We start from the raw sequence: 13,989 nt of genomic DNA on the forward strand, positions 1-13,989 counted from the left end.
ACTTTGATTTTTTCCGAGTCCTTGGCCACGTCTTTGCAGTGATTTTTCCCAGGAGTGTCTCTGAGTGCTTATTTTGTCCCACTCAGGCCTTTTTAATTTTTTGCAGCCACCGAAGGACTGCTCCTCTACCTCTGCTGACGTGAAGCACAGCCTGACAGGACTTGGGAATGTTACTGAACAGTTGCTTCTTACAGGTTTCTAATGCTCTCTTAGAGACTTGTTGCTTTCTGAAGTTGTAAGATCCTCTGTGTCTCTTGGAAAATTATTTAGTTGTATTCTCAGAGGCAAAAATGACCCATTTCTGGGACACTTCCTGTCAAGGTGACCCAGGAGATCCTGGCCATTTCTGCTCACCTGACCTTTAATCCTCCAACAGACTTCAGTTGAACTCCCTGAGGAAGCCCCGTGGGCACAAGGTGTGTGTGTGCTTCGGTGTCAAGCACGTGGCTGGAGGCTGAGGAACGCCTGGGTCAGGGCCCACAGGGCTGGGCTGAGCCAGGGGCCAGTGGAGTAGGAGTGGGATGGGTTCTGGGATGTGTGCAGACCAGGCAGAGAAATAGGCCTTTTCCTGTGGGGTGGGACTCGAGCGTCAGCTGTGTGAGTCGGTAAAAATAGCAGGGACTGAGCTATTAAATAGCCCAGACCTGGGGCACCGGCGGACTCAGCCCTGCCTGGGGCTGTCCTGGCACGACCTTGCTGGGTATGCTTTGCTTCTCTAAAGCCCCAAGAAGTACCCCACAACTTTGGAAGGGATCACCAGGGTTGGGAGTCAGCCTCACTCATGAGGAAATGCCAGAACTAAAACTGCCTTACTGTCCCTGTGGCCTTAATTTCCCTACTGTCATGCGTATGTGATCTGTCCTTTAGTGCTTCTTGCATTCGCCTGGGGAGGTGGGGAGGCTTCACCATCAGGCACCCAAAGGGCAACGCTTCACCAGTGCTTTGGTGCTGAGTTGTTTCAGCATTTCCCAGCTTTGGAGTACATGGCTTTGCAATCTTGATGTCCTTTTAACGTAGGACAAGTTCATGTGCCAGTCAGTGTCTGCTTGGGTTTGTGCCAATGTGGTGATTACAGAGCGGCTCCCTTCACAAAACCAGTGCCTTTCCTGGTTGCCCTCAGAATTTGCTTCATGGATGAAAACCAAGTAAAAAATAATGAATGCAGGGAAACAAAAATCACTTGATGAAGGAAATAATTGTGTGTTACTCCCTCAACGTGAAATATTACTGGGCATTTTTTCCCAGTTTCTCGAGGAGATGACAACTAGCCTAATGACACTGCCTGTGTTTGATGATGCCTTCTCGTCTCTACACCCTTCCAGGCCTGTTGGCGATCTCAGTGGAATGACAGAGGCCTTTGAAGTTGGGTTTTTTCCCAGGTGACAGGGATGCAGGGCCTGGCTGGGGGAGGCTGTGCCCAGAGCCAAGGTGCATGGTGGGGATCGATGGCGTCTCCCAGCTCCGGCACATGCCATATGCTGCACCTCATTCACCCTGAGGACTCTGCCTTTAGGGAAATAATAGCTTTGGGAAACTTGGATTTAGTCATCACATGTCTATTTGCATTTCACTTTATTTTCTCATTGACCAAGTATGGCTATTTCTTGCCCTCCACGGGTATGGAAAGAAATGAGGAGCAGATCTAAGGTCCAGTGGTCATGAAAAAAATAACCCTGTTAATCTAAGGGAGAAAAGTTGTTCCCACGTGTTCTTGATTTACAGGACCAGAATAAATCTTCATTAGGCATCCCAGTTAAAACTTGAACATTTCTCCTTCACTTCCCAAAAATGAGAGACATTTCAAGTATTACTGTATTGGCAAAACAGCCTCCGCCAGCGACTTCTTACTGGGCCTGGGCCGAGCATCTGGGACGGGAGCTGTGCGGGGGTGGCATGCTGAAGCCATGGTGCTAGTGGCCACAATGTGGTGTTTGAAGGATTGCACCTTCTCCCTCATGCCCCATCCCTGTGCTGTGCTCAGAAGTCCCTCGGCATCCCCAATCCATGTCTAGCAGCAGACAAACCATCATCAATGTATCGAACACGATGGGACAAGATTTTGTGGACTAAACGATCTCTAAAAAAATGCAAACAGCTTTGGCAATTATCAGCTGTGACACATGTAAGCAAAAGCACATGAGAAGTAAATAGAGCTTTAAATGCTGCTGGTTCCTTGCACAATTTGTCACTTTTTCCACTCTGAAAAATAACTATGTATACGTGACCCAGCCTTATTCAGCAGCTCTTTTGGAACTTTTGTGGAGTCAGTAGTAGGGATGATGCGGACTTTGCTGTACCCCACTTCATTAGTGAAATTACTGCAAGAATAAATGCTGCTTATTTCAGGAGCTGCATCCCTACACTGTCAGCAGGAAGATCAACCAGGTGTAAAGGTCAGCAAAAGCTGGTATTGGTTAGGAATTCTGGGCAGAGTTTCTTGGTTTCTGGATGTCGTGTGAAGCTGGCAGGAAGAATAAACTTCTTTTATTTATAGACAGACCCCCCTGAAGGCACACAGAGAGCATGTCTGAGGAGTTACTTGCAGGCTGTGAAAGCCCAAGTGCTCTTTACAGCCATATTCAGCTTTTATTCGGCACAGAGAAGCTGTCAGACGGTGGCATTTTATTTTCTGAGCAGAGCTTGATGAATGCATGGCAAAGAGATCATATGCTGCTCCCAGTGGGTGATAGGACGGTCACCCTGGCACCCTGACTCTTGGCCAGTTTACCTCATACAGTGGAAGAAACCTACCCTTCAGAGAGGACCTATTTTCCTATAAAATACAGTGATTTGAAACTTCGGTAAATATGTGCAGTCGTGGAAGAGCTGAGCTTTCTCATGGCCACCGAATTAACCCGTGGTTACTGTCAGTGACAATTTCATGTCTGTCAGATGCTCTCACAGAATACTGTCATTTCTGCCTTTTTAGTTGAAGTTCTAGGAATGCTCAGCCACATCTTAGTTTCATTTGGAGTATTTCTACAGATATTTGTGATATATTGAATGTCTAGTTGGGTAAGTAGCATAGGAGAGGCCAAGGCAGTTTGTCTGGAGGGCAACACTAGCAGCAGCAGTCTTGACTCTGTCCTGCCCAGGGATTTGCATCCTGAAAGTAAATCCCATCTCTATCACATGGGATTCAGCAGTAAGAGCCGGGATGGCAGCTGCTCAGAAGTGTTCAGTTTCAAGCTAGCAAAATGTCTGGTTGCAGCTGAAGATACTAATTCTGACAGTGGTGTTAGATGAGCCGTCGCATGAAGTGGAACCAGACAGTCTTGCAAGGGAAATGCTTGTTAGTCACTGCTACATTTTTCACACCTTTAAAATGCGAATGAAGATGGTTAATAATGAAGTGGTGCACTTGCCAGCTAGCATCTTGCTGACTTAGCAGAAAAGGTTTGCAGTCTTTGTCAAGTTGAATGCTGCTGCTGGCTAAGAGGGGGCAAAAGGAGGTCATGCTACGTGATGACTAAAGGAGCATGTTGCCAGCACTCTGCCCTGCACCCTGGGTCACGGAACCAGGAGCAGCACAGGAGGGTGTTGGGGGCCAAGCCAAATGAGTTACGACTCTCATGCAACGGGCCACTGCTCTGGGGACGTGTGCTGCCAGCACCAGGCAGGATCAGCTCTGGTCTGCCCTTGGGACAGAGCTATGTGCCTGTGCCACCTCCTGGTCCGACAGTTTTGTTTTGTCTCGGGTTGTTTCTACCTTGTTTGGCGTAGCCTGGTCCTCGTGAGGGCTTTGGGAGCTGGCAGGTTAAATATGCATCCTAGGTAATGTCCATGCCAAATGCCTCTTCCCCTTTTTCTCTCTCTCTTTCACTATCCATTCCTGTCTTCTGCTGGGATTGTACAAATAATTCTATCATTAACTCAAAGCCCCAGTAGTCTTGGGGTCTGAGCTTTAGACCAGTCCAGAAACTGCTCTGCAAACAGCAATATAGGTTTTGATTTTCCCATTTCTGATGTATGGGTCAAATTTGCGGTGTAAAGTTCTGGCTGATATTGCCATGGAGCAGTGTCCTCTCCAGATTCTGCATCCCTGGAGGCGACGCAGGCAGAGCCCAGGAGCACAGCATGCCAAGCGCATCCTGGGCCCAGCTGCATGCTCAAAGCCACACTCACCCCCACTTGCTGATGCATGGGGGTAGGAAGAAAGGTGTACATGCAACCAAGCCCCCTTGAGCTGTTTCTTCCTCTTCTGCGTATTAAAGCCCTTCCTGCTGTTTAACTGGTCACAGGTAGCTGGTTCAGGCAGCAGCTGGTTCCCCTTGGCAGGGTGCAGTGAGCACAGCAGTGCCAGGCTATGGAAGAGCCTCTGAGCATGCACCTGCTGGGGAATTTTTGAGCTTCTGTTTCCCTCTGTGCACCAGCATTTCTTGGAGGTTACAGGTCAGAATATTTCTGAATTCTCTGTTATCAAATGATGCACATGAGGTGCAGAACCTTTATGGTTTCAAACTGAATTTTCCAGGATGATTGAGATTCAGGAGATGAGAACCCTGCAATGCTTTTAAAAGGAAATAAAAACTAAGTATAAATGAACGTTAAGACCATACAGAGAATCCATGCCAGACAGACAATCTGCCCTGCATATCACCAGGGGAGCTGCCAGACCCTTGATGCAGCACTGGTACAGGGCTGGGATGGGTGGAGGGTCCAGGTGCCCCCAGGACAGGTGGATGGAGTGAGCAGGAGGAGGCAACGGGATAGTCGTGTATATATACCTGAGGAATAATGACAATCAGAGGTGTAGGAGGCGCAGGAGCAGGTCCCACCCTCATCCTGTCTTCCCATCAGCCACTTTGGAAATGTCTCAATGAGATGGCATCTCTGGGACTTCTGTTTAAGAAATTTTCTCATAAATCAAGTACTCCTGCCCCTGAGAAGCCTGAATTCTTACTCACTCTCCCTCCACCCCAATATACCACTTTTAATTTGGAAAAAGACCAGTAAAAGGTACTGGGCTTTTGTATTGCTGTGTGTTGCTATAGAAATGAGGTGATTTGTGCTCAGAGGGCTCCTCTTCCTCCTGAGTGGGAGAGCTGGTGCCCAGGAGGGTGTTTCCAGGCCGTTAACCTGCTTGGGATGTTCTTGCATTGCATCAAACTCTTAATGCCATCCTGGCTGAGCTTGCTGTAGTGAAGACATTTATTTTCACTCCAGCTTCATTTTCTAGTTCTCTCTGTTCAGATGGATTACAAAGAAACCTTTGTGGTAGGTGCAGGGTGCTTTGCACTTTTACATGGTAATAGAGGCTGCCTGGTGCATTTGGGGTATATAAAGTGGGACTGCAAGGAAATAGGAACTTAGTTATTTGTGAGGCTTTTTGCAAAACAAAGCTGTTTCTCCTTCCTTCTACTGCATTGTGGACGACTGGCTGGGAGCCACTGTGGCTCCAGCGATAGCCAAGAGCAAGGAGAGGCATTGTCAGGGCCAGCATCTGGGGGCCAGGCCTCTGCTGCCCTTTGTCAGGGGAGAGGGGATTAAAGCCCTGAGCCCACGGTGTGTGCCTGGCACCTCAAGGCAACACACAGCAAACCACAGCTGGCCACTGCTCAGGCTGGAGAGGAGCGGCTCCCAGCAGCCCAGCTCTGTCCAGCTACGCCAAGTGAAGCTCTACCCTGAAGCACTGGGCTTTTGCCTAAGATGGGTTTTAATCTCGAAGGCCAGCCTCGAGGGACAGACCTTCTGACTGCCAAACTAAAAATGGCATTTTTTAGGGATTAGGTAAAATCTGTAATCATAGTGCCTCTGGAAAAGCCTTATCTCAGTTTCTGTTTAAGACAAACAGACCTGTTCCTGACTGTGGTCGTATGCTGGGACTGGGGCTTTTACACTTAGTCCCAGAGGGGTGGGATGGCCCAGAGCTGGTGTTGAAGGTGCCCTGGGCAGTTACTAACTCCAGGTCCCCAGGGAAATGGCTGCTCAAAGCATTGCCTTCCAAGCACTGTTATGGTAACACAACTATTTTGACTTACCTTGATGCCTCCTTGTGTGACTGGTCGGGATTTGTATCTTTTCCACCTCCTGACAGCTGTGAGGTGCTGCTGTGTTGCTTGTGGAAATGGGGAGGAGCTCTGGGACACCCCTTATAACAGATCTGCACATAATTTTTTTCTGGAGAGTCAGAGGGTTCTCCTCCATGAAACTATGCTCAGCAGCAGAAAGTCAACATGTGGCATTTGACGCAGACTGGGGTGAATTTGCCCGGAGTGTAATTGTTTCCTGTCTTGTTTGGAGTCACAGGAAATATTAAAAGGTTACAAGAGCGAGATTGGGGACAGCACAGCAAGAATGAGGTGTCAGGAAGAAAAATGAGTTTGCTGCAGAGGCTCACCATGAGCGTGGTTTGAAGGGCGCTTGGCGGCACTGCCTGGTGGGCTGGGACTGGCGGAGGTGGGAAGAATGCCAGATCTCTGCAACAAAAAGGCAGATAGTCCAGGAGGCAAAGCAAGCTTCCTGCTCTAATTACCTACCAGAGGACCCAGGGCGTTCCTCTGGAGGGGGATTTAGGCAGATATCTCTGGGGGTGCATTGCATTTTGTATTTTAGATGCAGGGTTGGCTTCATGCTCAACAGGCGTAAAGATTATTTCCAGTTTAAAAAAGAAACCGTCTATCCTCTGGTTTTCTTATTTGAGAAGAGATCCTAAAATTCCCACTCTGTTGCTTGGCTTCTTCCAGATGACATAATATTCAAAGTATCTTATGACTTATTTTTTTTGGTGCAGACTGTTATAAGGGTGTCTGTCAGTTCAGTTTTTTTAAGGCAGTCTTAACTTGTGAGCCCCAGATTGTGTCTGCAGTCAGAAATCTCCATAAACTTCAGTGATTCAAGGTTCTGGCAAACATCCTTAAACCTGTTTTGTGAAAAACACAAGCAGTGTACTCTGTAGACTCCACAGATAAATATACTTGAGGCTCACTTGCTGATGGCAAGATATTTTAAAGCTTGCAGATATATATACATGCATATGTATATATTTTGTAATTCTTTCCTGTGTTGTGTTTAAATAATCTTGGATTTATTTTCTAAGCATCTGTATGCTTCCATGAGGTATTTTAAGATATGTGAAAAGGAATGATGCTTGTAGGCCACAAGAGCAGCGATCTTGTTTTGGGAGGGCAAAGGAAATTACAAACTTCCATTTGAGGCGAGATATTTAAGGCTGTTTGGCCAAGAGGAAAATGTTCAGCACTGAAGGGATGCCAGCCTCCCAGAAGCTCTGCTGGGCAGACTCATTGCTTTGGACTCGCAGAAGGAAAAGGTCAAAGATGGATGGTTTATCTGTTCCTCTGCTGTGTGGGCTTTTCATATGACCCAGAATTTGACATAACAATTTCTCAAAGCTTTAGCACTTTCACTTTTCAGTTGTCTCTTGGTCTAGAAACTTTCCACAAACTGAACTTGAAAATTAAGCCAAATATTCTCATAAAATAAGTCGCCAGTTCTGTGGCTAACCCACAGAACTAGTGGTCATGCGTCAAAATATTTTCTACAGGCTCATCCATTAAAAAGAAGGTAATTTGTTAAGCTAGGAGCCTTTTTTACTAACAGGATCTGGGACCCATCTTCCTTTTCTCAGCAGAAAGGAGTTACAGGGTGCATGGTGTTACCATGATCATGCTCCCCTGGGCGCTGTGACCCACGTGGGGTGTGTGGGTGCTCACAGATGGATGGATGGATGGATGGCCTCTTCAGGGCTGCTCTGCAGCTCCTCCAGCCCAACTCCTGCTGTCTGCAGCTTCCCCCAGTGCTGCCTCTCAGGAGGCTTCTCAGAAGTTTCTCCCTTTGAACAGCACCACTCTGTTTGTGTGATTTGCTCTGGGAACATCTAAAGGTGCTTCTTGCAGACTGAATTCAATTAGATCTCTCTCCAAGTGATCTAAAAAAAGCGCCTTAAACTTCAGCGGCACATATGCTTAAAAGACAGCTTTTTTGAAAGCCCGGGAAAGAAAACACAGGCATTGCACTTTCATTCCTTTCTTAATTCATGTAATTAGTGTGGAGATAGCTGCATAGTACCATTTTCTTCAAAGAAACTGCCTCATACAAATATTGGCTAATGGAAATTTCACTTTCAAATAAAGCAGTGTTTGAAAATACATTAAGGCCGTTATGGGGAAATGGATGCAGAAATCAAAGATGCTACAACAAAGCCTTCCCTGGGGCAGCGAGCAGAACAGTCTCTATTCTGTTAGGAGCTGATGTGGAGATCCTCAGACTCATCTTGCTGCAGTCCTTTCTCTTTCTCTTTTCCCTTCACTGCCTGCCATCCCCTTTCTCCCCTTTGATTTTGGCCAAACCATGGGTCCCAGAGTGTGTTTTGCTGCGTGACTGCCGTGCAGCACTTGCCCCAGCCCACTCAGCCCCCACATCCCGGCTCTGCTTTGAGTGCCTCTGCTCAGTCTGCAGTGGAGTTTCTTTTGGGCAGAATCTCTCAAGAGTGAGCCCAGCCAAAATTTTTATTGAGACTGCTGAAAGCAAAATGATAGTAAATTAGGTCTTTCTACCACCTATAAATGTCACCACAGTCAAAATATTTTAAAGAAATGGCCAAACACATTCTTTGGTTCCTCTTTCTGCAGGCAATTTAATTTAAAATCAAGGATGTAGCCTAAACTCTCCCTTGTAAAAATCTTTTGATGAATATGGGAGTGTTTTCGAAGGCAATGCTTGTTTCCAGCAGTACCACACAGGCACTGGAAGTGCTGAAAACGTACCAAACCTCCCCAGTCGCCCAGCAGCTACAGCTGCCAGGGCTGGGAACGAGCTGGGGTGGGCAGACGAGCAGCGCGTGAGTGGAGTTCAGATGGGGACCACCTCCGGGGGTGGCTGTCCCGGCGCTGGCCACCCCTCCTCCCGCACGATCCAATTTCCCAACGAAAAGCTGTCAATTTCCCCCAAAGGAGCGGGAGGAAAACAGGGCTGCTCGCTCACAAAGACATCCTGTTTCTCTGAAAGAAGATCCTTGTGCCTTAATTAACTTCATAAATTAGCTGGAGCTGTAACGCCACCACTTTAACCTAAAATAGAGGTAACCCAATCTCCCTGGCCCTTTCTTCCACCGTAAGGGATCCTGCCCACCGATTAATTTCCCCTTGTCTGCGTTCCGTCCAGCTGCATGTTGGCTGTGCACAAGCTGCTGGGCAGACACTGTTGACAGGGCTGTGCTAAGCTGGGAAATTATCAGTAGTGTAAGAAGGGCCACCAATTGCGCTCCCCGCCGCGCCAGGCTCAGCCCCACTGCTGCCGGCACCTGCCCCGGTGGCTGCCGGCTCCGGCGAGGCCAGCTGGCTGGGAAGCGACCCACAGGCGTCCTACAGCGAAGGTGTCCCGGCTGCTTTACCAGACAGTGGGAAAGGAAGCCAGCAGTATTTCATCTTTTGTTGTTGTCTGCACTGGTGCTTGCACAAACACAAATACAAGCAGCCATGGCCCCTGCAGAGGAGAGGAAAATCCCCTCTGGCTTCTGCCCGCACGGGGCTGAAGGGATGGGAGTGAGTGGAGAGGGGAGGGAGCGCAGGCATGGAAACACAGCTGCCTGCTTTAAACAAATACCAAACCTTGGAGACCCTGCCAGGAATCTCCAAGGAGCAGGGGACATTTATGTCCTCTTCAAGCACTGCTGAGATGCTTGTTGGTCTGCAGGCTGCATGTGGCATCACAGTGGCAAGAAAGCTTTGGAGCCACCTGCCTTCTGTGTTGTCTTCAACAGCATCAGCCTTGGGGTACCAACACGGGCCTTTGCCCTGCCTCACCAACTGTACTGCTGTGATTTGGAGAGGCTGTGCCCCTGTCAGGAAGGGTTTATGTGAGCCCCTTCATGTGAGTTTAGAGACTGAGAGGTGTCTATATGACGAAGCCAAGGCTGAGCCTGAGCTACATGTTGAGGACCACAGGGGAGTTGGGGCTTTTCCAGCCCGTGCTGTGTTGCCCCACAACTGCTGCTTCTGGAAGGGTTGTTAGACACTGGCATAGGCTGTCAGGGAAGTGGTGGAGTCTTCATGCATTGAGATATTTAAAAGCCATATAGCTGAGGTGCTGAGGGATATGGTTTAGCTTGGCAGTGTGAGGTTAATGGTTAGACTTGATGATCCTGAAGGTCCTTTCTAACCAAACTGATTCTACTATGATTCTTCAAATAGACATCAGCTAATAATCTCTGCCTACTGCATCGTCTCTGTCCAATGTGTCTGTAGCTTTTACTTACCATAGCCCCAGATGAGGCTTAAAAATATATGTCTTTCTGTGACTTTAGTTATGTTTGACATGACAAAAAGTGGTTTTCGGTCTCTTACAAGAGCCAGGCACTTCCACATGTAATGATGAAATACTAACATGATACCAGTGCCTGCAATCTCTGTCCTTGAAGATTTCCAAGCCCAGGTGGTTTGACCCACTCCAGTCTCACTGGCCCCTGCCCAAGCAGGGGATTGGGTCAGAGACCTCCCCATGTCCTCCTCAAACACCTCAGGGAGTGTGAACACAGCACTGGGTGCAGCTTGCAAGGAGACTTGGGAGAGCACACAAAATGTTAGAAACGAAAAAATAACAAAGCAAAAAAAAAGAAGTGAATTGAATGTATTAATCTTAACTGTATTTGATTAATGGGAAGGGAGAAATAGCCACATTTTCAGCTTGATTACAGGCAGAGGAATTGAGTTTGAGCCAGTAAACTGGGAGGATTGTCATGCTCACACCTCCCAGCTGGGCTGCGCTGGGAGGGGATGTGCAACTGGAGGAGGATGATTTTGTTAATGAGAGTTGATGAAGCAAAAATGTTATTAAAAAGTTTGGGTTTTTCAAGTGAAAAAAAAAAAGATGAAAAAAGAAAGAACAGAACAAAATGGAACTTCTTTCGATAAATATGTTCAGATTGGGTCACTTCAGTATCTTAGTCTTTGGGCTTTGGAGTGAAATGTTCTGATAAGCCCTCTATAACTGATGTTTGCAGAATACTTGCAAAACAAAGCAGCACAAGAACAAATATACAAATCAGGCAAATCAAGTAAATCCAGAAAATTATTATGCAGTGACTTTACTCACCCATTATTCTCAAATCACTTTAACAGACCAAAATAATCCTCATTGTTTTTCCCAATGTGTATGACTTATGTGGGCAGGTGTTAGTTCTTTACACTGCGTGAAGAAAATTTGCACGATACAAAAATAAGAGTTTTAGCTTGTGGTGCTGATGAAGCCTTAAATAAACAGTCTTTGTTTTTTGTTAGGATTTGAGTCTGGAAATGGCTTTCTATCAAATTATGCGAGGAAGATTACTTAGCCAGGAATGAATTTTTTATGGTGTGGAGTAGCTTTTCAGACCATTTCCAGAAATTACTTAAACTTTTCTTTCTCGGGAGAGCTGGCAGTAACAGCTTGTGGGGTGGGTTGCTGCTGCCCACCCCTGGTAGCGGACCTGCTTCAGGCTTTGCAGAATGTTACTTTTTCTTTGGGAGTCATGTGAGAGTCTGAGAGCACAGGGGCAAACCAGTCAGCTCCCAGCATCTCCCTCCATAGCTGGCCTTGCAACACTGTGGGCAATCTGCTCATCCCTTCCTTGGCTCCCTGCAGCAGGCCATCTCTGAAAGCAAAAGGGAGTTTTGATTTTGAAAAATAAAGACTGATTGCCCTTGCTCTGAGCCCAAAGCCGGGCTGCTGTGGGCTCCTGGGGCCGGGTGAAGCAGGGCTGGCCCTGGTGCAGGTCCTCTGGGAGCCCCTGGCAGAGGGCTGGGGAAGTCCTCTCTAGAGTTCAGGGTGATGATGGCTGGCAGCGATGGCAGCCTCCTTGTATCGATCAGCTTTCCTGCAGCTCTAACGACCTGTGCTGACTCCCCCCACCAGCTGTGTGTGCAGGTTTGAGCCCCTCGTGGTTGGCAAACCCTGCTCAGCAGTGAAGCACGGCCATCCCACATGCAGGATGTGTTTACCTCAAATATTTGATCCTACCAAACAGCCCTCAGCTGATTTGGGAGCTGTGATCCCACAAGGACTTTAATTTCCATCGTTTTCCAAGAATCCCATATGGTTGCTGGGGTGGCAGATGGGAGAGTGTTCTTTTCTGGGGGGCATAAAATAGCAGTGGATTGAATGCCAGAGAAAAATGAGAGGTTTCTGGAGGACTGTTGAGTTCTCCTTAATTGTGAATACAGTTTGTTGGTGACTAATGCATCCAAACTTGCAGAATTACCTCATTAGAAGCAATGGCGTGATGGAAAAGATGTGACTAAGATGCTGGCTCCTGATTTACCAACACTTCCCTCCTAAACTGCCGTTTGGCTTCCTACTGGCACGTTACAACTTTTCTATTAATAATTAAGAGCTTTAACACAGTTTGAAAGCACTTGGTTCAACATAAAATCCGTCAGCTTGATTTTTTTGTCTACTGAGAGCCTTTTAAGGAGAGAGGAGGCAGGGAGGGGGTTATTAGTGGAGCAGGAAATACAGCTGCTGAGAAGATGGTGGAGTGAGGCAGAACGTGTCATGTCCAGCCTAGATGCCGTGAAAGACACATTAGTGTGGACCTGTGGTTGCCTCTGTTCTACTGCCCTGCCCAAACACTTTCTGCCTGTCCCAGTTCCAGTGTTGGTATGTTTCTGTAAGAATGGTGTCTGGTGGGTTGGTAACATGCTAGTGAGGCAGAGTGTCTGTTCTAAACGAGCCGTGCAGCTGTTGATGAAATCCTGTTCCCTGTTAAGATGCCATGATGCTCCCGTGGCCTGGACCTCACCTGCTGGGAAGACACCAGCATGCCGGTCGCACCAACACACGCCAGTCCAGCAAGTTTCCTCTCTGCTGAGCCTCCAACGCTTACTCATGCTGAAAATGCATTCATTTCTCATTCTTTGCTTTATTCACTCAGCCTTTCTCCATCATTAACAGCAGTCTCTAAGCTTCGTGCCAGAAGGCTATACCAAAGCAGCAATGTCATTACATCCCTTTGAAACATCAAGCATCATCTGTCTGTATTTGGAAATGGAAATCTCTATTAAGTGGGACAAGAAGAACTCTACCTCTCCTTCCCAAAGTCAGAACTCTTCCCAGTCTCTCTTTTATTCACGTGGAAGAGCTTTTAGGAGGTGGTTTATGAAATTACTAAGGCAGGGAAATATTTCTACGTATGGGGAATAAGCCAAGCAGCAAAATGACAAGACAAACCAGCGTGATGGCTGTTTTCAAGATGACAAAGAGGGATATGTCTATAATCATTGAAAGGAAGATTCTGTCATCCCAACTCATGGAGACAGAGGAACTAGTAAATAGAGACATGGGGAAGGTCCGTGCCGAAGAGACAGAGCTTTTTTGGACCAGTTTGATCAAGTGACATTGAAAGCAATGCATTTGGCTGCTTATTTCTCTAAGTGTGTCATTGTTTTCTACCTGAATGGTTATGCAACAGGATAACTCCTGAAAGAATAACACTGGAGAAAGTTTCACGTCATTTTTCTTGCATTGAAAGTACCAAACAGAGGAAGAATCCTGCCAATCTGAAGCCCTGTGAGCCTGGTCATGTATGGGGTCATGTGTGGTGCCACTGTTGACCTGCAGTGCGGCCAGAGCCTGGAAAATTGCTTGCTAGAGCCTATCCATCAGCGCTCTCAGCTTTGCTAAGATGTGCAGCACTGCATGAACTTCCTCAGCTTCTCAACTCAAGGCTGTCTTCCAGTTCGTTTAATCAACAGAGCAATGTCCACTGGTGAGCTGCAGCCTTGTCCTTGTTTTAGCAGAGTTTAAGTGCCCTGGCATTAAGTAATACCGTACTTGTGGGGTTTTTCTGGTTAGCTTTGAGAAGAGCCCTATGTTCTGCAGCTTTGTTTTGTAAGAACGGATCATGAGGTAAAGGATTGGTGGTTCTTTGTGCATTTTAATGCAGTCAGGTACTCCTCAAGGTGATTTCATGAAAGAGCTTTAATTCATCAGTAGACTCTACCCATTCATAGTTGTTAGATGTTCTGTGTCAGAAATAGCCCCAAGCTCCACAAA

The 13,989-nt window shown here is 47.2% G+C and overlaps 1 protein-coding gene across 7 annotated transcripts in view; it reads left to right on the forward strand.

Annotated features, from left to right (window-relative positions):
* ARHGAP26 (Rho GTPase activating protein 26) overlaps positions 1–13,989 on the forward strand; it is a 154,682-nt gene that overhangs the window by 123,719 nt on the left and 16,974 nt on the right. The gene's annotated exons all lie outside the window — the stretch shown is intronic.

The sequence above is a fragment of the Colius striatus genome, chromosome 9 (assembly GCF_028858725.1).
Source record: "Colius striatus isolate bColStr4 chromosome 9, bColStr4.1.hap1, whole genome shotgun sequence".
In the NCBI taxonomy this organism is placed as follows: Eukaryota; Metazoa; Chordata; class Aves; order Coliiformes; family Coliidae; genus Colius; species Colius striatus.